Source organism: Ursus arctos, unplaced genomic scaffold (assembly GCF_023065955.2).
Source record: "Ursus arctos isolate Adak ecotype North America unplaced genomic scaffold, UrsArc2.0 scaffold_5, whole genome shotgun sequence".
Lineage (NCBI taxonomy): Eukaryota > Metazoa > Chordata > Mammalia > Carnivora > Ursidae > Ursus > Ursus arctos.
Genome location: NW_026623067.1, coordinates 12442379 through 12468891, shown reverse-complemented (window position 1 = coordinate 12468891; position 26513 = coordinate 12442379).

The following is a 26513-nucleotide window of genomic DNA, read 5'->3' as shown; positions in this document are numbered from 1 at the left end:
CCTGAAAGCGGCTCAGAAGAATAGGTCTTTAAACAAAAGTGTAGAAACATAAGGCCATCAGCAAACCTGGCCAAACAGACCTGGCAAATCAAAGGACTGGCCCAATATATTCAAAGTGATAAATGAGAAAAAACATGCAGCCAAGAATACTTTATCTAGCAAGGCTGTTATTGAGAATAGAAGGAGAGATAAAGAGCTTCCAGGGAACCGGAAACTAATGGAATCTGTGATCATTAAAGGAGCCCTGCGAAAATATTAAAGGGGCTCTTTTGAGCAAAGAGAGAGCCCCAAAGGTAACAATGACCAGAAGGAAACAGACAATCTACAGAAACAGCGACCTTAAAGATAATATAAGGGCATGAAATTCATATCTTTCAATAATTATTCTGACTGTAAATGGGCTAAGTGCTCCAATCAAGAGACACAGGGTATCAGATTGGATAAAAAAACAAGACCCACTCATATGCTGTCTACAAGACATATTTTATTTATTTTTTTACTTTTTTTAAAAAAAATAATATTTATTTTGTTATAGTAGTCACCATACAGTATATCCCCAGTTACAAGAGGCATATTTCAGACCTGAAGATGCCTCTACATTGAAAGTCAGATTTTTGAAAACAATTTATCATGTGAATGAACATTAACAGAAACCTGGGGTAGAAATCCTTTTATCAGACAAATTAGATTTGAAGCAAAGACTGCATAAAGAGATGAAGAAGGACACTATATTATAATTAAACGGTCTATCAGAAAACAAACAAACAACATGCCCTTAACTTGGATGCAGGCAATTACATAAATCAATTAATAAGAAAAGTGAAGAAACACATTGATAGTAGTACAAAAATAGTCAGGGACTTGAACACCCAACTCACAACAAAAGACAGATTATTTAAGCAGAATGCAGCAAGACAACAAGGGCTCAAATGACATACTGGATCAGCTGGACTTCACAGATATATTCAGAGCATTTCATCCTAAAGCAACAGAGTACACATTCTTCTCAAGTGTACATGGAACCTTCTCAGAATACATCACCTACTGGGTCACAAATCAGGTCTCACCTGGTACCAAAAGATTGAGATTGTGTCTGCATATTTTCTGATCACAGTGCTTTAGAACTTGAACTCAATTGCAACAGAAAATTTGAAAGGAACACAAATACATGCAGATTAAAGGGATCCTACTAAAGAACAAATGCATCAACCAGCAAATTACAGAAGAAAAAAATCATGGAAGCAAATGAAAATGGAAAAACAACTGTTCAATAACCTTTGGGATGCAGCAAAGGTAGTCATAAGAGAGAAGTATATTGCCAAATAGACCTTTCTCAAGACACAAGAAATGTGTCTAATCTACAACCTAAAATACACCTAAAGGAGCTGCAAAAAGAACAGCAAATAAAGGTTAAATCCAGCAGAAGATGATAAATAAAGATTAGAGCAGATCAATGAAACAAAAACCAAAAGAATAGTAGGCCAATCAATGAAACTAGGAGCTGGTTCCTTGAAGAATTAATATCAATAAACCCCTAGCCAGACTTATCCAAAAAAAAGAGAAAGGACCAAAATAAATAAATTCATAAGTGAAAGGGGAGAGATCACAACTGAAGAAATACAAAGAATTAGAAGAATATATTATGAGCAACTATATCCCAGCGAATCAGGCAATCTGAAATAAACGGATGTATTCTTAGAAACATATAATCTACCAAAATTGAAATAGGAAGAAATAGAAAACCTGCACTGACCCAAAACCAGCAACAAATTGGAGTAGTAATCAAAAATCTCCCAATAAACAAGAGTTCAGGAACAGATGGACTCTCAGCAGGATTCTACCAAACATTTAAGAATTAATATCTATTCTTCTGAAACTGTATCAAAAAATAGACATGGAAGGCAAAACTTGAAACTCATTCTATGAAGCCAACATTATCTTAATTGCAAGACCAGACAAAGATCCCACCAAAAAGGATAATTACAGACCAATATCTCTGATAAACATGGGTGCAAAGATTCTCACCAAGACACCAGGCAATAGGATCCAACAACACCAGCCAATAGGATGCAACAGTATATTAAAAGGGATATTCACCACAACCAAGTGGGATTTATTCCTGTCCTGGAAGGTGGTTCAACATTCAAAAATCTATAAATGTGATACACCACATTAATAAAAGAAAGGAAAGAACCATATGATCCTCTTAATAGACACAGTAAAAGCATTTGAGAAAGTACAGCATCCTTTCTGGATTAAAACCCTTCACAGTGTAGTGATTGAGGGAATATACCTCAATATCATAAAAGCCATATCTTAGAACAAAAGTCATTCTCAATGGGGGATAAACTGAGATCTTTCCCTCTAAGGTCAGAAACATGACTGGGATGTTCACCTCAGCACTCTTGCCCAACATAGTACTAGAAGTCCTAGCCTCAACAATCAGGCAACAAAAGAAATAAAAAGGATCCAAATCAGCAAAGAAGAAATCAAAATTTTCCTCTTCACAGATGACACGATATTTTATGTGGAAACCCAAGAGATCCACCCCAAATTTTCTACAACTCTTAGGAATGTAACAAAGTGACAGGATATAAAATCAATGCACTGAAATCAGTTGTAGTTCTATACACTAGCAATGAAACAGAAGAACATGAAATCAGGGTATGGATCCCATTTACAAATGTACCAAAATCCATAGATAGCTCAGAATAAACCTAACCAAAGAGGTAAAGGATCTGTAGTTTGAAAACTACAAAACACCTTTGAAAGACATTGAGGAAAACACAGAGAAATGGAAAAACATTCATGCCATGGATTGGAAGAATAAATATTGTGAAAATGTGTATGCTACCCAAAACAATGTACACATTCAATACAATTCCTATGAATGTACCATCAACATTATATATAAATCTTTAACAAATAATCCTAAAATATGTATGGAACCAGAAAGACTCTGAATAGCCAGAGGAATGTTGAAAAAGAAAACGAAAGGTGATGGCATCACAGTGCCTGACTCTGAGCTGTATTCCAAAGCTGCAATCATCAAGGTAGTATGGTTTTGTCACAAAAAGAGACACACAGAAAAATGGAATAGAATAAAGAAGAAAAACAGACCCTCATCTCTATGTTCATAGAATCTTTGGCAAAGCAGGAAAGAACATCCAATGGAAAAAAGACAGTCTTTTCAATAAATGATGCTGGGAAAATTGGACAGGCACATGCAGAAGAATGAAATTGAATCATTTTCTTACACCATATACAAAGATAAACTGAATATAGATGAAGTAACTGAATGTGAGACAGGAATCCATCAAAATCCTAGAGGAGAACCCAGATAGCAATGTCTTTTACCTTGACAGCATCAACTTCCTGCCTGACATGTCTTCAAAGGAAGTTAAACAAAAGCCAAAATGAACTACTGGGAATTCATTGAGATAAAATGCTTTTGCCAGCAAGGGAAATAGTCAACAAAACCAAAAGAAACCTATAGAATGGGAAAAGATATTTGCAAATGTATCATGATATAAAGGGCTAGTATCGAAAATCTATAAAGTACTAGTCAGAATGGCTAGAATGAACAATTAGGAAACAACTGATAAGTGTGAGGATGGGGAGAAGGGGGGACCCTCTTACAATGTTGGTGGGAATGCAAGCCGGTCCAACGTCTCTGGAAAACAGTATGGACGTTCCTCCAAAAGTTAAAAATAAAGCTACCTTCCAACCCCTCAATTGCCATACTAGGTATTGACCCAAAGGATACAAACACAGTGATCCAAAGGGCCACCTGCACCCCAATGTTTATAGCAGCAATGTCCACAATAGCCAAAATATGGAAAGAGCCCAGAAGTGTATTCACAGATGAATAAAGACGATGTGGTATATACATACAATGAAATATTACTCAGCCCTCAAAACACCGAAATCTTACCATTTGCAATGATGTGGTTGGAACTAGAGGTATGTCATGAAATGAAATAAGTCAATCGGAGAAAGACAATTATCTTATGATTTCAGTCTTATGTAGAATTTAAGAAACAAATCAGATCATCATAAGGGAAGGGAGGGGTAAATTAAAGAAGTCGAAAACAGGATGACAAACATAACAGACTCTTAACTGTAAGAAAGAATCCGACTTGTTGGAGAAGTGGCTGCAGGAATGGGGATGCTGGGTGATGGGCATGAAGGGGCATACATAATGTAAGCACTAGGTGTTATATGGAATTGATGAATCAGTAAACTCTACCTCTGAAACAAGCAAACAAACAAACAAAAAACAAAAAAATAGAATGGAAATGATAAGAAAGATTCCAATTAAAGTTTTATTACTAAAAATATGTCCAAGAAATTTTAATACTCAATTAATGTATTTTTCTGCAGATAATAAAATATTGACAAGGAGGATTGACTTCTAGCATCACTGAAAAAGGAGCTCTGGTTCCCCAGTTCCCACTGAAAGTAGTGTAAATTATTTCCTCCAAGAAACGCAAAGAGATTTGTCTCTGGAAATGGCCCTAAGGCAGAGCATCTGGAGAAATATCTATTCAAGACAATGTATGAACATTCGGAATAAAATTGAGAGTCTGTGGTATTTTAAGCAAGGTCATATCCTTCTGCCCCTTCCAACTTTGTGAGGTGGAGACTTCGTCCAGACTGCACAGCCAAGAATACAGGGCTTACTTTCTCTCTAGATCCCAGCTGGGGAGAGGAGTGGTAGCCTTTTTCTGTTGTTTTTTTTTAATAGACTTTTTTAAAAAAAGATTTTACTTATTTACTTGACAGAGGGAGACTGTATACAGAAGCAGGGGAAGCAGCAGAGGGAGAGGGAGAAGCAGGCTCTCCCCTGAGCTCTCAGTCCAATGTGGGACTCGATCCCAAGATCCTGGGATCATGATCTGAGCCAAAGGTAGGTGCCACTCGGGTGCCCTGAGGAGGGTATACTTTCTATGTGGAGGAGAACATGATGTGGTGGGTCCAAACTAGGCTGGTTCAACATACGAAAATTAGTTGATGTAATACATCAACCCAAAGGAACGAAGGACAAAAACCACGTTGTCATTGCAACTGGTTTAGAAAAAGCATTTGACAAGATGCATCCCCTTTCCATGATAAATAAAACAAAACTCAATAAAGTACCTTTAGTAGGAAACCATCTGAATATGATAAAGGCCAGAGGTAATAGAGTTGTTAGCTAATGCTGTGGCAGTATTGCAACGTATAAATATATCAAGACAACATGTGGCATATCTTCAACTTACATAATATTATGTATCAATTATAACTCAATCAAGATACATTATAAGTAAATAAGTAAAATAAAGAAAATCCCACTTTTATCATCATACAGAAGGGGAAAAAAACAGAAAAACTTTTCTGTAAGATCAGCAAGAAGACAAGAATACCTGCTCCTGAGGTGCCTGGTTGGCTCAGTTGGAAGAAATGTGACTCTTGTTCTCAGGATCATGGGTTCCAGCCCCGTTTTGGGTGTAGAGATTACTTTAATAAATAAACAACAACAAAAAAGAATACTAGGGCACCTCAGTGGCACAGTTGGTTAAGCTCCTCACATCAACTCTGGTCATAATCTCATGGTCCTGGGATTGAGTCCTGTTTTGGGAGCCTCAGTCAGTGGGGAGTCTGTTTCTCACTCCACCTCTGCCCTTCTCCCAACTCATGCTCTCTCTCTTTCTTTGAAATAAATAAATAAAATCTTTTTGAAAAGACAAGAATTCTTACTCTTGTTCATTTTATTACATACAGAATTGGAAGTTCAAGCCAGAGCAATTACCCAAGAAAAAGAAATAAAAGGCCTCCAAATTGGAAGGGAAGATGTAACATTATCTGTGTTTGTAGATGACATGTTTTTGTAGGTAGAAAATCCTATATATTCCATGAAAAAAAATGTCTAAGAACTAACAAGTGACTTCAAGCAAATCACAGTGCAGAAAATCAACACATAAAAATCAGTTAGCATTTCTACACATGAACAATTTAACATTTGAAAGAGAAATGAAGAAAACTCTCTCATTTTCCAGAACATCAGAAAGAATAAAATAGTTTGGAATAAACCAAGAAGGTGGAGGAATCACACACTGAAAACTACTAAACATTGCTGATAGACGTCAAAGGAGACACAAATCAATATAAACACATCTCATATTTATAGATTAGAAGACTTAATATTGTTAAAATGTCCGTATTACCCAAAGTCATTTACAGAATCAATGGAATCCCTATCCCAATCCCAATGGCATTTTTTGGAAACAGAGATTCATCCTAAAAATTCATAGGGAATATGAGGCACCCTGAGTGGTCAAAATAATCCTGAAAAAGAAGAATAAAATTGTAGACGTCATACTTCATGATGTCAAGGCATACTACGGGAATCAAAACAATGGGGTACTAGAATAATGACACATGTCGACCAATGGAAAAGAATAATGAGCCTTGAAGTAAACCCTCATGTATTTGGTCGAAAGATCTTGGTAAGGGTGCCAGGACCACACAGTAAGGAAAGGAGTCTTTTCAAAAAATGTTGCTTGGAAAACTGGGTATCTATATGCCAGAGTATGCATTGGACCTTTACCTTACCCTTACAACACGTATAAATATTAACTAAAAATGGACAAAGACCTAAAGCTAAGACCTAAAGGTATAAAATACTAGAATAAAATATAGGAGAAAACCATTACATTGGATTTGGTAATCATTTCTTTGATATGGATTCAAAAGCACAGGCAATAAAAGCAAAAGAGACAATATATTGGAAATATATCAAATTTATAAACTTCTGTATATCAAAGAAAACAGAGTAAAAAGGCATGCTATGGTATGTGATTAAAAAATTAGAAATCATATATGTGATGAGAGATTAATATCCGGAATGTATAAAGAAATTCTATAATTCAGCAACAACAATAAAAAACCAAATAACCTAACACAAATGACCAATAGCATGTGAAAATTGCTCAGCATCACTATTCACTAAGGAAATGGAAAACAAAATAACAGTGATTATTCCAACTAGGATAATCACTATTTATTCATTCACTTTTCGTTTGTGTTTGTTCAGCCTGGATTTATTAGCCTTCTATGTTTTCAGAGATTACATTTTTTACAGAGATTGGACGTTATTTTGGATTCATGGTGATAAAAACTACTAGCATTGAAAAATCTATTGATTACTTGCTAATTAATAATGAGAATTTACAGTTTCACTAAATGTCTTCTTTTTTTTTCTTTTTCCTTTCAAGTTTTTATTTAAATTCAATGTAGTTAACATATACTGTTGTCTTAGTCTCAGGGATAGAATCTAGTGATTCATAACTTACATATAACACCTTGTGCTCATTACAACAAGTGCCCTCCTTAATGCACATCACCCATTTAATGCACCCCCCCGCCCGCCTCCCCTCCACTCCACAACCCTTAGTTTGTTCCCTATGGTTAAGAGTCTCTTATGGTTTGCCTCTCTCCCTGCTTCCTTCCTTCTTTCTTTCTTTCTTTCTTTCTTTCTTTCTTTCTTTCTTTCTTTCTTTCTTTCTTTCTTTCTCTTCTTCTTTCTTTCTTTCTTTCTTTCTTTCTTTCTTTCTTTCTTTCTTTCTTTCTTTTTCTTTCTTTTTTTTCTTTCTTTCTTTCTTTCTTTCTTTCTGATTTTATTTATTTATTTGATGGAGAGAGAGACTGCCAGCAAGAGAGGGAACAGAGGCAGGGGTAGTGGGAGAGGAAGAAGCAGGCTCCCAGCAGAGGAACCTGAGGTGGGGCTCGATCCCAGGACTCTGGGATCATGCCCTTAGCCGAACACAGACGCTGAACGACTGAGCAACTCAGGTGCCCCAGGTCACCCAGGCACCTCGGTCTCTCTGTTTTTATCTGATTTTATTTTTTCTTCCCTTACCCCAAGTCCATCTGTTTTGTTTCTTAAATTCCACAAATCATATGCTACCTGTCTTTCTCTGACTTATTTTGCATAGCATACTACATTTTAGTTCTATCTATCTTGTTGCAAATGGCAAGATTTCATTCTTTTGGAACACTGAGTAATATTTCATTGTGTATCTATACCACATCTTTATCCATTCATCAGTCGATGGCCAATTGAAGGCTGCATAATACTCCATTGATTGTATATACCAAATTTTGTTTAGCCATTCATCCATTCATGGACATTTGGGTTGCTTCCACCTTTTGGCTATTGTAAATATTGCTGTTCTGAACATGGATGTGCAAATATCTCTTTGAGACCCTGCTTTTAATTATTTGAGATATAAACCCAGACTGAGATTGCTGGATCCTATGGTAATTCTATTTTAAAATCTTTTAGGAGCCCACATGCTGTTTTCCATAGGGGTTATAACCTTATACATTCCCAGTAACATTGCATGAGGGATCCACTGTCTATTATTTAAGGATAATCACTATTTACGCATAATAACATGTGTTGGAGACAATGTGGAGATATTGGATCTCTTTTTCTAGATATGTCTCTTGAGGCAAGGAAAACAAAAGCAAAAATAAAATACTGGAACCTCATCAAAATGCAATGCTTTTACACAGCAAAGGAAACAATCAGCAAAGCTAAAAGTGAACCTATGGAATGGGAGAAGATATTCCTCAATGACATATCTGATAAAGCGTCAGTATTCAAAATATATAAAGAACTTATACAATTCAACAACAAAAACCAAATAATCCAATTAAAAATGTGTTCAAGGCATGACTATGACTTCTTTCCAAAATAGAGATGGCCTAAAGACACTTGAAATGATGCTCAACATCACTCATCATCAGGGAAATACACATCAAAACTACAATAAGATATCACCTCACACCTGTCAGAATGGCTAAAATCAACAGCATAAGAAACCACAGGTGTTGGCAAGGATGTGGAGAAATGGGAACACTCTTTCACCATTTTTGGGAATGGAAAGTGGTGCAGCTACTCTGGAAAACAGTATGGAAGTTTTTTAAAAAGTTAAAAATAGAACTACCCTCATACCCAAAGACTACAACAATACTCATTCAAAAGGGTACATACACTCTAATCTTTAAACCAGCATTGTCTACAGTAACCAAGGTATGGAAACAGCCCAAGTGTCCATCGAATGGTGAATGGATAAAGAAGGTTATATTTATACAATGGAATATTACTCAGGCTTAAAAAAGAATGAAATCTTGCCATTTGCTATGACATGTGTGGACCTACCAGTTTTATGCTAAGCAAAACAAGTCAGTTGGAAAAAGACAAATACCATATGATTTTGCTCATAGATAGATTTTAAGAAACAAAACAAATGAGCAAGGGGAAGAAAAGAGACAGGCAAACCGAGAAACTGATAAGACTCTGTATAGTGTACAGTGAGCAAACATATGGTTACCAGGGGGAATGTGGGGGGTGGGAGTATGGGTAAAATATGTGATGGGTATTAAGGACTGCAGGTGTGATGAGTACTGGGTGTTGTATGGAAGTTCTGAATCACTATATTGTACACCTGAAACTAATGTCACACTGTGTGTTAACTATCTGGAATTTGAATAAGAACTTCAAAAAAGATGATGCTTGACTCAGTGTAGTAATATTTTGTGGAGAACTGTTCATCTATATTCATAAGAAATACTGGTGTACGTTTTTCTTGGGATGTTTTAGTCTGCTTTTGATAGTTTTGCAGGAATTTGAAAAAAGATCAGTGTTAATCTTATTAAGTGTTTGGTAGAATTTCTCCATTACATCAACAATTAAGCCATCTGGATCTAGGCTTTACTTTGTTTTGTTTAGAGGTGTTTCTTGTGTTTTGATTAATGTTTCAGTCTCTTTACTTACTCTGAGTCTACTTAGGGTCCCTATTTCTTTTTGAGTAAGCTTTGGTAGTTTGTGTGTTTCTAGGAATTGATCTATTTCATGTAGATTTTCTACTTTATTGGTATGCAATTTTTATAGTATCCTTTTATCATTTTGATGTCAGTATGTTTGTCATTAATGTCCCCACTTTCAGTTATTATTTTAATACTTTGAGTCTTCTATCTTTGTGGCATAGTTGGTGTAGTTAAAAATTTCTCTCTTTTGGTGATATTTTGGAAGGATCAACTTTTGCATTTATGATTATTATTATTATATCCATTGAAGTATAGTTGATATAAGGTTACATTAACCGGTGTATGAATCATGATTCAACAAGTCTATGTTATGCTGTGCACACCATACTGTAGTTACCATCTGTCACTGTTCATTGACTGTATTCCTTAGTCTGTATCCTTTAACCCTGGACTTATTCCTTCTGTAACTGGAAGTCTCTACATCCCCACTCCCTTTCACCCATGTTGCCCATCCTTGCACTCCCTTGTTCTCTAGCAACCACCATTTCATTTTCTGTATTTGTAGATCAGTTTCTGCTTTTGTTTGTTTGTTCATTTGTTTTTGTATTTTAGGTTTCACATATAAATGAAATCATATGGTATTTGTTTTTCTCTTCTGATTTCTTTCACTTGGCATAATATCTTCTAGGTCCATCGTCATTGTTGCAAATAGCAAAAATCTCATTGTTTTTTATGATTGAGTAATAGTTCATTGTGTGTGTGTGCGTGTGTGTGTGCATAACACTTTTACCCATTTATCTATCAATGGATGCTTGAGTTGTTTCCATATCTTCGCTACTATAAATAATGTAGCAATAAACATCAAATAAATCAGTGTTTTTGTGCTAACACAAATACATAACCATTAGACAAAGACGTTCCTTGACTCCATCTTTTTAATATAAACAAAAATTGATTCAATGTAGACCATAGATCTAATACCTAGCTTGGAATCACAGACCACGAGCAAGTCATTTAACCTTTCTGAGGCTTTTATAAAAATACCAGCCTTATGGAACTATTCTGTCAATGGGCTCACAGGAACACCCAGCACCTAGCATGGTGTATCTTATATATGTGAGTTCAAACTGAAGTCCAAAGCAGCTGGTACTCTTAAAGCCCAAATCACTGTGGGTGGATGACTCTTGTTATTTTATCAGCTTGGGATATTAACTCAAAAAGGATATTTGGGTCAAGGATAATATCAATAAATCAACACAAGAAAGGCAGCAATACCAAGACGAAAGCGTATTTTTTGACAAGTCTATGTTACTAGATATTGTAAACTATTTGACAACTACTGAGTTTTAACTGGTCACCCTACAGATTTTTTAGTATCTCTATCACCTTCAAAAGAGAGTTATTCATAGGGCTTTTTGATGAGGATTTCCATCAGTGAAAACTTCCCAGGGTTTGGACCAATCAGGGACATGTGTATAAATAAATGCATTAAGAAGGGAGATGCCAGCTTGTACCATAAATCCCACCCCAGCATAGACTTCTAAGAACTTCTAAGGCCCTTCCCTTACCAAAGTCCTTCCTTAGATATTTAAATCATTGTCAGATCTGGCCCACACAGAGCAGTGGTATTCCAAGTGTGGTCCATGAACTAATGCTCTTCTGCATATTGTTCCTAGTTCATGATAACATACAATCAGAAATTGAAAGTGCTTAGTCACTTCTTTAACACTTTGATAGATTTTTTAAATCTATTGAGTATAAGAATAAACATTGGGGTTTTATTTTTTGGAAGGTTGTTTATCACTGACTCAATCTCTTCATAATTAATTGGCCTGTTTAAAAAATCAATTTCTTCCTGTTTCAGTCTTTTTAGTTTATGGGTTTCCAGGAAGGCCTCCATCTCTTCCAGATTGCTTAATTTATTGGCATAAAGCTGTTGATAAAAGTTTCTAATAATCCTTCCAATTTCATTGTGGTTGGTTGTGACCTCTCCTTTTTCATTCATAATTTTATAAATTTGGGTCCTTTCTCTATTCTTTTGGATAAGTCTTGCCAGAGGTCTGTCAATGTTATTAATTCTCTCAAAGAACCAGCTTCTAGTCCTGTTGATCTGCTCTACTGTACTCCTAGTTTCTAATTCGTTGATTTCTGCTCTAATTTTGTTCAACTGCTTCCTCGTGCGTGGATTAGGCCTGTCCCTGTGTTGCTGTTCCAGCTTCTTGAGGTGAGAATATAAAAACTGAATTTTAGATTTTTCTATTCTTTTGAGTGAAGCTTGGATGGCTATGTATTTTCCCCTTAGGACTGCCTTTGCAGCGTCCCATAGGTTTTGGACCATTGTGTTTTCAATCTCGTTGGTCTCCATAAATTGTTTAATTTGATTTTTGATTTCCTGGTTTATTGAATCATTCCTGAGCAGGATGGTTCTTAGTCTCCAAGTGTTTGAGTTTCTTCCAAATTTTTCCTTGTGGTTGAGTTCCACTTTCAAAGCATTGTGGTCTGAGAATATGCAGGGAATAATTTCAGTCTTTTGGTATCGGTTGAGACCTGTTTTGTGTCCCAGAACATGGTCTATTCAACAAGATCCTGGCAAATAGAATCCAACTGTACATTAAAAGGATTATCCATCATGACCAAGTGGGATTCATCCCTGGGATGCAGGGGTGGTACAACACTCACAAATCTGTCAGTGTCTTAGATTTTATTCAGAAACAAAAATTCAGAAATCATATGATTCTCTCAATAGATGCAGAAAAAGCATTTGACAAAATACAGCATCCTTTTCTGATTAAAACCCTTCAGAGTGTAGGAATAGAGGGTTCATTTCTCAAGCTCATAAAAGCCATCTATGAAAAGCCTACAGCAAATATTATTCTCAACGGGGAAAACTTGGAAGCCTTTCCCTTAAGATCAGGGACGTGACAGGGATGCCCACTCTCGCCACTATTATTCAACATAGTACTAGAAGTCCTTGCAACAGCAATCAGACAACAAAAAGGGATAAAAGGTATCCAAATCGGCAAAGAAGAAATCAAACTGTCTCTCTTCACAGAGGACATGATACTCTATATGGAAAACCCAAAAGAATCCACTCCCAAACTATTAGAAGTTATAGAGCAATTCAGTAATGTGGTGGGATAGAAAATCAGTGCTCAGAAATCAGTTGCATTTCTCTACATGAATAATGAGAAAGAAGAAAGAGAAATTAGGGAATCCATCCCATTTACAATAGACCCAAAAACCATACGTTACCTTGGTTAACCAGAGACGTAAAGGACCTATATTCTAGAAACTATAAATCACTCTTGAAAGACATTGAGGAAGACACAAAAAGATGGAAAAATATTCCATGCTCATGGATTGGAAGAATTAACATAGTTAAAATGTCCATGCTACCCAGAGGAATCTACACTTTAAATGCTATACCGATCAAAATACCAATGACATTTTTCAAGGAACTGGAACAAATAGTCCTTAAATTTGTGTGGAACTGGAAAAGGCCCCGAATCACCAAGGAACTGTTGAAAAGGAAAAACAAAGCTGGGGGCATCACAATGCCAGATTTCGAGCTGTACTACAAAGCTGTGATCACAAAGACAGCATGGTACTGGCACAAAAACAGACACATAGACCAATGGAAGAGAATAGAGACCCAGAAATGGACCCTCGGCTCTTTGGGCAACTAATCTTTGATAAAGAAGGAAAAAAATCCAATGGAAAAAAGACAAGTCTCTTCAATAAATGGTGCTGGAAAAATTGGATAGCTACATGCAAAAGAATGAAACTTGACCACTCTCTCACACCATACACAAAAATAAACTCCAAATGGATGAGAGTCCTCAATGTGAGACAGGAATCCATGAAAATCCTGGAGGAAAACATAGGCAACAATCTCTATGACATCGGCCAAAGCAACCTTTTTCATGACACATCTCCAAAGGCAAGAGAAACAAAAGATAAAATGAACATGTGGGACTTCATCAAAATAAAAAGCCTCTTAACAGCCAAGGAAACAATAAAAAAAAAGAGGCAGCCCATGGAATGGGAGAATATATTTGCAAATGATGCTACAGATAAAAGACTGGTATCCAAGATCTACAAAGAACTTCTCAAACTCAATATGTGAGAAACAAATAAACAAATCATAAAATGGGCAGAACATATGAACAGATACTTTTCCAATGAGGACATACAAATGGCTAACAGACACATGAAAAAATGTTCAAAATCATTAGCCATCAGGGAAATTCAAATCAAAACCACACTAAGATACCAACTTATGCCATTTAGAATTGCAAAAATCAACAAGACAGGAAACAGCAATTGCTGGAGAGGATGTGGAGAAAGGGGATCCCTCCTACATTGTTGGTGGGAATGCAAGTTGGTACAGCCACTCTGGAAAACAGTGTGGAGGTCCCTTAAAAAGTTAAAAATTGAGCTACCCTATGACCCAGCCATAGCAATACTGGGTATTTACCCCAAAGGTTCAGACGTAGTGAAGAGAAGGGCCATATGCACCCCAATGTTCATAGCAGCATTATCCACAATAGCTAAATCATGGAAGGAACCGAGATGCCCTTCAACAGATGACTGGATTAAGAAGTTGTGGTCCTTGGGGCGCCTGGGTGGCACAGCGGTTGAGTGTCTGCCTTCGGCTCAGGGCGTGATCCTGGTGTTATGGGATCAAGCCCCACATCAGGCTCCTCCGCTATGAGCCTGCTTCTTCCTCTCCCACTCCCCCTGCTTGTGTTCCCTCTCTCGCTGGCTGTCTCTATCTCTGTCGAATAAATAAATAAAAAAAAATCTTAAAAAAAATAAAAAGAAGTTGTGGTCCATATATACAATGGAATATTACTCAGCTATCAGAAAGAACAAATTCTCAACATTTGCTGCAACATGGACGGCACTGGAGGAGATAATGCTAAGAGAAACAAGTCAAGCAGAGAAAGACAATTATCATATGATTTCTATCATCTATGGAACATAAGAACTAGGAAGATCGGTAGGGGAAGAAAGGGATAAAGAAATGGGGGTTGGGGCGCCTGGGTGGCACAGCGGTTAAGCGTCTGCCTTCGGCTCAGGGCGTGATCCCGGCGATCCGGGATCGAGCCCCACATCAGGCTCTTCCGCTATGAGCCTGCTTCTTCCTCTCCCACTCCCCCTGCTTGTGTTCCCTCTCTCGCTGGCTGTCTCTATCTCTGTTGAATAAATAAATAAATAAAATCTTTAAAAAAAAAAAAAAAAGAAATGGGGGTAATCAGAAGGGGGAGTGAAGCATGGGAGACTATGGACTATGAGAAACAAACTGAGGGCTTCAGAGGGGAGGGGGTGGGGGAATGGGATACACTGGTGATGGGTAGTAAGGAGGCCATGTATTGCATGGTGCACTGGGTGTTATACGCAACTAATGAATCATCGAACCTTGCATTAGAAACCAGGGATGTACTGTATGGGACTAATGTAATGTAATAAAAAAACATTAAAAAAAAGAATAAAATTGGAGTTTATATTTCAAAAAGTATTAGCCATAGATCTAAATATTCTAGCTAAAAACAGAAAACTTCTAAGGATTTTATTCATTTGTTTGAGACATGGGGAGGAGCAGATGGTGTTGGAGAGGGACAGAATCTTCAGCAGACTCTGTCCTGAGCACAGAACCTGACATGGGCTTAATCTCATGACCCTGAGATCATGACTATAGCTGAAACCAAGAGTTGGATACCTCATGGAGTCTTCTCGGGATTCTCTTATTTTCATCAAGCTACAAATCATTTTGGTTCCCTTTTTACCTCTGCAGAAGTCTATCCATAGTATAGAAGTCAATGAATATAATAGTTTCAAGTGATACTATCTTGAAGTGTTCTTCATTCTCAAATTGGGACTCTTTTATTGGGAACACGTTGTTCCTTGTGTTACTCATCAACACCTTATTCCAGCCCCATGCAAAGAAGCCTATAGATTTCATATCCACCCATTTCACTTTAGCTAATAACAATTCATTTCAGTGGGATTCCAAAAGTATTAAAAGCCTTTGGATTAAGAAATTTTCTAGACGACATTGTTTTAAGGCAGTGGTTTACATGTACAGAGTCACCTGGGGATTTTCCATCAGCACCACGTCTTTTCTCACTATTTTTCAGGCCATAATTTTCCCTTCCAACAACAACGATAGGCATGGCTCAAACCCAAAGCTTTCACATACATTTTTTCATCTCTCTTTTATTTCTAGATCACTAACATCAGATCTACATCCATATCATCACAAGTGCTGTGGCCCCCTTCAACACCAATGAAGTTGCAGAAGTCTTATTTTCTGACATGCTGTAGCAGGAGATAACCTGATAAATTTCAGGAGGCTGCTTTTGTAGGGGGCATGGGTTTATAGGATTTTCTGTGTGTGTTCCTCATGATCTGGACCAGTGTGTAGATGGTAATATTCCAGAAAACCAGCTTCTACCCATGACCCTTTCCTGAAAATAAGGCCACCCACAGGACTCTGGCATTTGTGAGCTGCTTTGTTTGTTTTTGTTTCTGTTTTTACTCAGCCCATAGCTGCCTTACCATTTACAGAAGTTATAGATGTAATGACAAGGGCTGGAGAATATCACTACTTTTCTCTATTCTTGTTAGCCAGCAATCTGTCCTCTTGTATTGATGAAAAATAACAAATGATCCTTCCTAAACTATGCCTTTGCAAAGATGACAAAGTCCTCTCTATAAACTATTTCCCCCAGGAGTTTGAACACACTCACACGTTTCTCTGTCACAAAGGGCATGTGATTAGAATTTCCCACACCACAGAGGGAGTTAAGATGGCGGAGGAGTAGGAGACACCGTTTTCAGCCGGTCCTCCGAGTCGAGCTGCATAGGTACCAGACCAGCCTAAACAACCACAGAAACCAGCCTGAGACGCAGGAAGACGCATCTGGATCTCTACAAATGAACATCTCCAGCGCTGAGTATTGAGGTACGAAGCAGGGAGCCATGAAACTGTGCACAGATATCGGAAGATAAACGGAAGGGGGAGGGAGCCGCCGCGTTCGGGTGCCGGGAAGCGGTAGCCACTTGCACGGGAGAGCGGGCAGGGCTCGTGGACGGCACCCGCAAAACAGCAGACTGAGATCTTGAGCCAGGTGCGCGCGCCACCAGGCATCTCGCGGAACACCGGAATACCGGTGTGCTCACTGGATCCAGACTGAGACCGGGAGATCCGGGAGCGCGCGTGGGGCGGCTGGCGGCTGGCAGCTGGCGGCATTAGAAACACAAAGGACAGAGACGCGCCGGCCCTGGAAGTGAGGGCTGGGACGCCGGGTGTGGGGCGCACATCCCGGGACGCTGCAGGGTTGAGCAACACCAACAGAAACAGAGTTAAAGTGGCCAGAACATTAGTAGAGAACGGGCTGCAATCCTTCTGTTCCGTGACAGAGGCTGAAATTTGGCCGCTGCTGCTCTCTCAGAAGAGGCACAGCAAACCGCCAGGGAAAGCCGCCAGAGAACAAAAGCCTGGAAATACTGGCTCAGGGAGTGCCCATCCCCATCCCCCCTGGCAGGGGACGCCGAGACTCTACCCAAACAGGGCTGCCTGAGTATCGGCGCGGCAGGCCCCTCCCCCAGAAGGCAGGCTGAAAAATCAAGAAGACCACAACCCGGGTGCCTGGGTGGCGCAGTCATTGAGCGCCTGTCTTCGGCTTAGGGCGTGATCCCGGCATTCCGGAAAGGAGTCCCTCATCGGGCTCCTCCGCTGGGAGCCTGCTTCTTCCTCTCCCATCCCCTGCTTCTGTTCCCTCTCTCGCTGGTTGGCTGCCACATAAATAAATAAATAAATAAAATCTTCAAAGAAGAAGCCCACATCCCTAAGATCCCTATAAAACAAGGGGCACGGCCTGGGACCCAGTCAATAATTTGGGCTCTGGAAACCCCGCAACCTCTCTTCATAAGAATGACAAGAAGGAGAAGACCCCCCCAGCAAAGAAAAGACAGTGAGTCTGTGGCCTCTGCCACAGAAATAATGGATATGGATGTAACCAAATTATCAGAAATGGAATTCAGAGTAACAATGGTCAAAATGATGAGTAGAATTGAAAAAACTATTAACGAAAAGGTTACTGAGAATATAGAATCCCTAAGGACAGAAATGAGAGCGAATCTGACAGAAATTAAAAATTCTATGAGCCAAATGCAGGCAACACTAGAGGCTCTGACGGCCAGGGTCGCAGAAGCAGAGGAAAGGGTTAGTGAATTGGAGGATGGGTTAATAGAGGAAAAAATGAAAATAGAAGATGGTCTTAAAAAAATCCACGCCCACGAATGTAGGTTATGGGAGATTACTGACTCAACGAAAGGATCCAATGTTAGAATCATCGGCATCCCCGAGGGGGTGGAGAAAAACAGAGGTCTAGAAGAGATATTTGAACAAATTGTAGCTGAAAACTTCCCTAATCTAGCAAGGGAAACAAACATTCGTGTCCAAGAGGCAGAGAGGACCCCTCCCAAGCTCAACCACGACAAACCTACGCCACGTCACGTCATAGTGCATTTCGCCAATATTAGATCCAAGGATACAGTATTGAAAGCGGCCAGGGCAAAGAAATTTCTCACGTACCAAGGCAAAAGCATCAGAATTACGTCAGACCTGTCTACACAGACCTGGAATGAGAGAAAGGGTTGGGGGAGCATATTTAAAGCTCTTTCAGAGAAAAACATGCAGCCAAGGATCCTTTATCCAGCAAGGCTGTCATTCAGAATTGATGGAGAAATAAAGACATTTCAGAATCGACAGTCACTAACCAATTTTGTAACCACGAAACCAGCCCTACAGGAGATATTATGGGGGGTTCTATAAAAGTAAAAAGGCCCCAAGAGTGATACAGAACAGAAAGTCACAGCCAATACAAACAAAGACTTTACTGGCAACATGGCAACATTAAAATCATATCTCTCAGTAATCAGTCTTAATGTAAATGGTTTGAACCATCCCATAAACGCCACAGGGTTGCAGATTGGATAAAAAGAAATGACCCATCCATTTGCTGTCTACAAGAGACTCATTTCAAACCCAAAGATGCATTCAGACTGAGAGTAAGGGGATGGAGTACCATCTTTCACGCAAATGGACCTCAAAAGAAAGCTGGGGTAGCAATTCTCATATCAGATAAATTGGATTTTAAACTACAGACTATAGTTAGAGACATAGAAGGGCACTATATTATTCTTAAGGGAAGTATTCAACAAGTGGATATGACAATTATAAATATATATGCCCCCAACAGGGGAGCAGCAAGATACACAAGCCAACTCTTAACCAGAATAAAGAGACATATAAATAAAAATACATTAATAGTAGGGGACCTCAACACTCCACTCTCAGAAATAGACAGAACACCCTGGCAAAAACTAAGCAAAGAATCAAAGGCTTTGAATGCCATACTCGACGAGTTGGACCTCTTAGATATATATAGAACACTACACCCCAGAACCAAAGAATACTCATTCTATTCTAATGCCCATGGAACATTCTCAAGAATAGACCATGTTCTGGGACACAAAACAGGTCTCAACTGATACCAAAAGACTGAAATTATTCCCTGCATATTCTCAGACCACAACGCTCTGAAATTGGAACTCAACCACAAGGAAAAATTTGGAAGAAACTCAAACACTTGGAGACTAAGAACCATCCTGCTCAGGAATGACTCGATAAACCAGGAAATCAAAAATCAAATTAAACAATTTATGGAGACCAATGAGAATGAAAATACAACAGTCCAAAACCTATGGGATACTGCAAAGGCAGTCCTAAGGGGGAAATACATAGCCATCCAAGCCTCACTCAAAAGAACAGAAAAATCTAAAATGCAGTTTTTATATTCTCACCTCAAGAAGCTGGAACAGCAACAGAGGGACAGGCCTAATCCACGTACGAGGAAGCAGTTGACCAAAATTAGAGCTGAAATCAATCAAGCAGAAACCAGAAGTACGGTAGAGCAGATCAACAGGACTAGAAGCTGGTTCTTGGAGAGAATCAATAAAATCGACAGACCACTGGCAAGACTTATCCAAAAGAAAAGAGAAAGGACCCAGATTATTAAAATTATGAATGCAAAAGGAGAGGTTACGACGAGCACCATTGAAATTGGAAGGATTATTAGAAATTTTTGTCAACAGCTATATGCCAATAAACTAAGCAATCTGGAAGAGATGGAATCCTTCCTGGAAACCTATAAACTACCAAGATTGAAACTGGAAGAAATTGATTCCTTAAACAGGCCAATTAATTATGAAGAAATTGAGTCAGTGATAAACAACCTTCCAAATAACAAAACTCCAGGCCCGGATGGTTTTCCTGGGGAATTCTACCAAACTTTCAAAGAAGAAATAATACCTATTCTCCTAAAGCTATTTCAAAAAATAGAAACAGAAGGAAAGCTACCAAACTCATTCTATGAGGCCAATACTACCTTGATCCCCAAACCAGGCAAAGACCCCCTCAAAAAGGAGAATTACAGACCGATTTCCCTAATGAATATGGACGCCAAAATCCTCAACAAGATACTTGCTAATAGAATCCAACAGTACCTTAAAAGGATTATCCATCACGATCAAGTGGGATTCATACCTGGGATGCAAGCGTGGTTCAATATTCGCAAATCAATCAGCGTGATACATCATATCAACAAGAAAAGACTCAGGAACCATATGATCCTCTCAATCGATGCCGAAAAAGCATTTGACAAAATACAGCATCCTTTCCTGATTAAAACCCTTCAGAGTGTAGGAATAGAAGGTACATTTCTCAATCTCATAAAAGCCATCTATGAAAAGCCTACTGCAAATATTATTCTCAATGGGGAAAAGCTGGAAGCCTTTCCCTTAAGATCAGGAACTCGACAAGGATGCCCACTCTCGCCATTATTATTCAACATAGTACTAGAAGTCCTTGCAACAGCAATCAGACAACAAAAAGGGATCAAAGGTATTCAAATCGGCAAAGAAGAAGTCAAAATGTCTCTCTTCGCAGATGACATGATACTCTATATGGAAAACCCAAAAGAAGCCACTCCCAAACTATTAGAAGTTATAGAGCAATTCAGTAACGTGGCGGGATACAAAATAAATGCTCAGAAATCAGTTGCATTTCTATACACGAATAACGAGACCGAAGAAAGAGAAATTAGGGAATCCATCCCATTTACAATAGCACCAAAAACCATACGTTACCTTGGAATTAACTTAACCAGAGACGTAAAGGACCTATATTCTAGAAACTATAAATCACTCTTGAAAGACATTGAGGAAGACATAAAAAGATGGAAAGATATTCCATGCTCATGGATCGGAAGAATTAACATAGTTAAAATGTCCATGCTACCCAGAGCAATCTACACTTTCAATGCTATCCCGATCAAAATACCAAGGACATTTTTCAAAGAACTGGAACAGATAGTCCTTAAATTTGTATGGAAACAGAAAAGGCCCCGAATCTCCAAGGAAGTGTTGAAAACGAAAACAAAGCTGGGGGCATCACAATGCCAGATTTCGAGCTGTACTACAAAGCTGTGATCACAAAGACAGCATGGTACTGGCACAAAAACAGACACATAGACCAATGGAATAGAATAGAGAGCCCAGAAATGGACCCTCGGCTCTTTGGGCAACTAATATTTGATAAAGCAGGAAAAAACATCCGGTGGGAAAAAGACAGTCTCTTCAATAAATGGTGCTGGGAAAATTGGACAGCTACATGCAAAAGAATGAAACTTGACCACTATCTCACACCATACACAAAAATAAACTCCAAATGGATGAAAGACCTCGATGTGAGACAGGAATCCATCAAAATTCTAGAGGAGAACATAGGCAACAACCTCTACGACATCGGCCAAAGCAACCTTTTTCATGACACATCCCCAAAGGCAAGAGAAACAAAAGATAAAATGAATTTATGGGACTTCATCAAGATTAAAAGTTTCTGCACAGCCAAGGAAACAGTCAGAAAAACTAAGAGGCAGCCCACGGAATGGGAGAAGATATTTGCAAATGACACTACAGATAAAGGACTGGTATCCAAGATCTACAAAGAACTTCTCAAACTCAATACACGAGAAACAAATAAACAAATCAAAAAATGGGCAGAAGATATGAACAGACACTTTTCCAATGAAGACATACAAATGGCTGACAGACACATGAAAAAATGTTCAAAATCATTAGCCATCAAGGAAATTCATATCAAAACCCCACTGAGATACCACCTTACGCCAGTTAGAATGGCAAAAATAGACAAGGCAAGAAACAACAAGTGTTGGAGAGGATGTGGAGAAAGGGGATCCCTCCTACATTGTTGGTGGGAATGCAAGTTGGTACAGCCACTCTGGAAAACAGTGTGGAGGTCCCTTAAAAAGTTAAAAATTGAGCTACCCTATGATCCAGCCATTGCGCTACTGGGTGTTTACCCCAAAGATACAGACGTAGTGAAGAGAAGGGCCATATGCACCCCAATGTTCATAGCAGCAATGTCCACAATAGCTAAATCGTGGAAGGAGCCGAGATGCCCTGCAACAGATGACTGGATTAAGAAGTTGTGGTCCATATATACAATGGAATATTACTCAGCTATCAGAAAGAACGAGTTCTCAACATTTGCTACAACATGGACAGCATTGGAGGAGATAATGCTAAGTGAAATAAGTCAAGCAGAGAAAGACAACTATCATATGATTTCTCTCATCTATGGAACATAAGAACTAGGATGATCGGTAGGGGAAGAAAGGGATAAAGAAAGGGGGGGTAATCAGAAGGGGGAATGAAACATGAGAGACTATGGACTATGAGAAACAAACTGAGGACTTCAGAGGGGAGGGGGGTGGGGGAATGGGATAGACCTGTGATGGGTAGTAAGGAGGGCACGTATTGCATGGTGCACTGGGTGTTATACACAACTAATGAATCATCGAGCCTTACATCGGAAACCGGGGATGTACTGTATGGTGACTAACATAATATAATAAAAAATCATAAAAAAAAAGAAAACTTCAACATATAAAGGGCCAGATGTGGCCCAATTTCTTGGTCATTGTGGGTTACATCTTTTTCTGAAGCCTCTCCTTCCTACAAAGTCTCTTCCAGATGCTGAACCTCTATGAGCAGGAAAACCCAACTCAATGGATTTTCCTACCAGCAACATCCACAAGAATGGAAATGTTCACACCAGTCTGGATTTTGTAATTTCTTTGTTCTGTTTTCTGTAGGTTTAATTATTCATTCATTCAAAGATATTGATTTCTCACTAGTTCTAAGGCAGAGATCAAGAGAGACACAGGTTTTGTCTTCCCGGAGATTTAAGGGGGAAATAAAGTGATTTTTGCAGCTAGAAAAAAAAAAAAAAAAAAAAAAAAAAGAATTTCCCACACCACAATTTTAAGGAGGTAAAATTCTGAAAAAGCATTAATAAATATTACTTTGGCCATTTCATCAACCATCCAGCTTCATGAACATACAAAAGAAATGACCAGATACATGGACTAAAACATGTTTGAGGGGTGCCTGGGTGGTTCAGTGGATTGAGTGTCTGTCTCTTGAGTTAGACTAGGGTCATGAGATTGAGCCACACATCGAGCTCTGAGCTAAGTGTGGAGTTTGCTTGAGATTCTCTCTCTCCCTCTGCCCCTGTCCCTACTCACATCCTCTCTTTCTCTCTCTCTCTCAACTAAATAAATAAATCTTTAGAAAAACGTGTTAGACTGTTGTATATGAATGGAGCCATCTTCAACTTTTCCTAAAATAATTGTCAAACATTTATGCTTATGATTATTTGGATGCCTTTAATTTTTTAGAGATCTACTCTAATGTGAATGATCTATCAGATAAATTACAGCAACTACACTTGTTGTTTATGCTAGGCTGTCTTCATCAGTCAAAAATATTTTATGTCTACACTGTTATATACTTTAAACCCAAACAATACTTGAGTTTACTCTATGCTTTTGAGTATATCTGATTTAATTATGGAGAGTAATGTAAGTGTAAATATAACTACATTCCCTTCACACAGTGAATACTGATCAAAATTCCCCAAAACACAAAGATATTATACATTCCATATACTTAATGAAACCCACTTGGTTCCACATTGGATTTATTTGCATCACTAGAAGTATTTCTTCAGTTTCCACTCTATTTTTATATACATATTTTTTGTATCAATAGCAGAAATTTTTATCTGTGTAGTTTAGGACTTCTATTAAAATATTTCACAATTCCCATGTATCACAGTAGGCGTCTTAGAAAACCTAAACATTTTTCTTGAAGACAGATAATATCTCAATAAAATAATTATAAATATAAACTAATGATCTATTATACCTTGGCTAATTGAATTTAAATAAAAAATAATTTTAAATAAACTATTGCAAAGAGTAAATAAATATATTTTAAGATTTTATTTATTTATTTGAGAGAGAGAGAGAGGAACAGCATGAGTTGGGGGGGCAGTAGGAGAGGGAGAAGCAGACTCCCTGCTGAGCAGGTAGACTGATTCGGGCTTGATCCTAGGACCCTGAGATCCTGAGCTGAGCCAAATGCAGATGCTTAACCAACTGAGCCATCTGGGTGCACCAATAATTATAAATATTTTTGAACTAAGTAGTGTGCTCAAACAAATATAATTTGAATCTGAGGAGAAAAAAATGAGAAGCTTAATGATGAAAGTGCAGCTTCTCTCAGTACATGTGAGAGTCATAAATCACAGACCTCTGTGCTTCAAAGCTCCTTGGGAAAGAGAAAACTCATAGATCGACCCAGAGAACAAAGATTTAAACTAAAAAGAGTTGGAAGTAAAACAATTCAACTACATTCTTCTTATAGTAGCAACAACTAATGCATGAGGAAACTCAAACTTTGAAAGTAAAAAAGGACAAAAATTACAATAAGCTATTTGAGACGAAGTTAAATTAACCATATGTGAAATATGAGTCAGAAACTTGCACCTGTAATGGAGAGGCTACTATAATAATGAATGAAATTGCTAGTGGTATTTGGTAGGGGTTGCATTAAATGTGTAGGGTGCCTTGGATAGCACAGACATTTTAATAATGTTTGTTCTTCCAATCTATGAATGTGGGATGTTTTCCCAGTTCTTTATTTCTTCTTCAATTTCTTTCATAAGTATTCTGCAGTTCTCAAAGTACAGATCTTTTACCACTTTGGTTAGGCTTATTCCTAGGTATCTTATGGTTTTGGTGCAATTGTAAGTGGGATCGAGTCCTTGATTTGTTTTTCTGCTGCTTCATTATTGTTTTATAGAAATGCAACAGATTTCTGTACATTGATTTTATATCCTGTGACTTTGCTGAATTCATGTATTAGTTCTAGCAATTTTTTTGGTGGACTTTTTCAGGTCTTCTACATGGAGTACCATGTTGCCTGTGAATAGTAAAAGTTTGACTTCTTCCTTGTCGATTTGGATGCATTTTAGTTGTTTTTGTTGTCTGATTGCTGTGGGTAGGACTTCCTGTACTATATCAAATTACTGTGGTGAGAGTGGACATCTCTGTCTTGTTCCTGATCAGGAGAGGAATGGCTGCCAGTTTTTTCACATTGAGGAGGATATTAGCTGTTGTATTTAGTATATGGACTTCATGATGTTGAGGTATGTTCACCTATCCATACTTTTTGGAGGGTTTTATCAAGAATGGTTATGGATAGAGTTGGAGTGTATCATGCTAAGTAAAATAAGACAGAGAAAGACATACCATATAATTTCACTCATATGTGGAATTTAAGAAACAAAAGAGGTGGGGAGTCTGGGTGGCTCAGTCGTTAAGCATCTGCCTTTAGCTCAGGGCGTGATCCTGGAGTCCTGGGATCGAGTCCCGCATCAGGTTCCTCTGCTGGGAGCCTGCTTCTTCCTCTCCCACTCCCCCTGCTTGTGCTCCCTCTCTTGCTGCCTCTCTCTCTGTCAAATAAATAAATAAAATCTTAAAAAAAAAAAAGAAACAAAAGAGGTGAAAATATGGGGGTGGAGAAAGAAGAGTAAAAAGAGAGAGGAAAACCCATAAGTGACTTTTAATGATAGAGAACAACCTGAGGATTGATGGAGAGAGGTGGTTTGGGGGATGGGCTAGAAAGGTGATAGGTATTAAGGAGGGCATTAGTAATGATGAGCACTGGGTGATGTATGTAAGTGGTGAGTTACTGAACTCTAAGCCTGAAATCAATATTGTACTGTATGGTAACTAACTAGATTTTAAATAAAAATTTGGAAAAAAAATAATGAAATAAAGTTAAATTAACTGAGAAGAAATATCTGTGCTCACGTTTTGTACAATGAAAAGAGGAACTCTATAAAAGCTCAGTGCTCTTAGAATCTGGAGAACTTAACTGATCATTAACTTTATAGAGACTGCTGTACAAATAAAGATGTTATATATGAACCTAGTGGGAAGTATAAATCAAACACCTATAAGGTATGCAGTAAACATAGAGAGAAACACACCAAGTATAACATGAAAGAACATCATCAAACCATAAAAGAAGAGACCAAGAAAAGAAGGGAACAGAGAAGAACTGCAAAACAAACAGAAAGCAATGAACAAAACGTCCATAAGTTTAGGCCTATCAATACTTAAGTGTAAATGTACTAAATCCTCCAATCAAAAGATATGGGGTGTCTAAGAGTATGAAAAAATAAGACCCAGCTA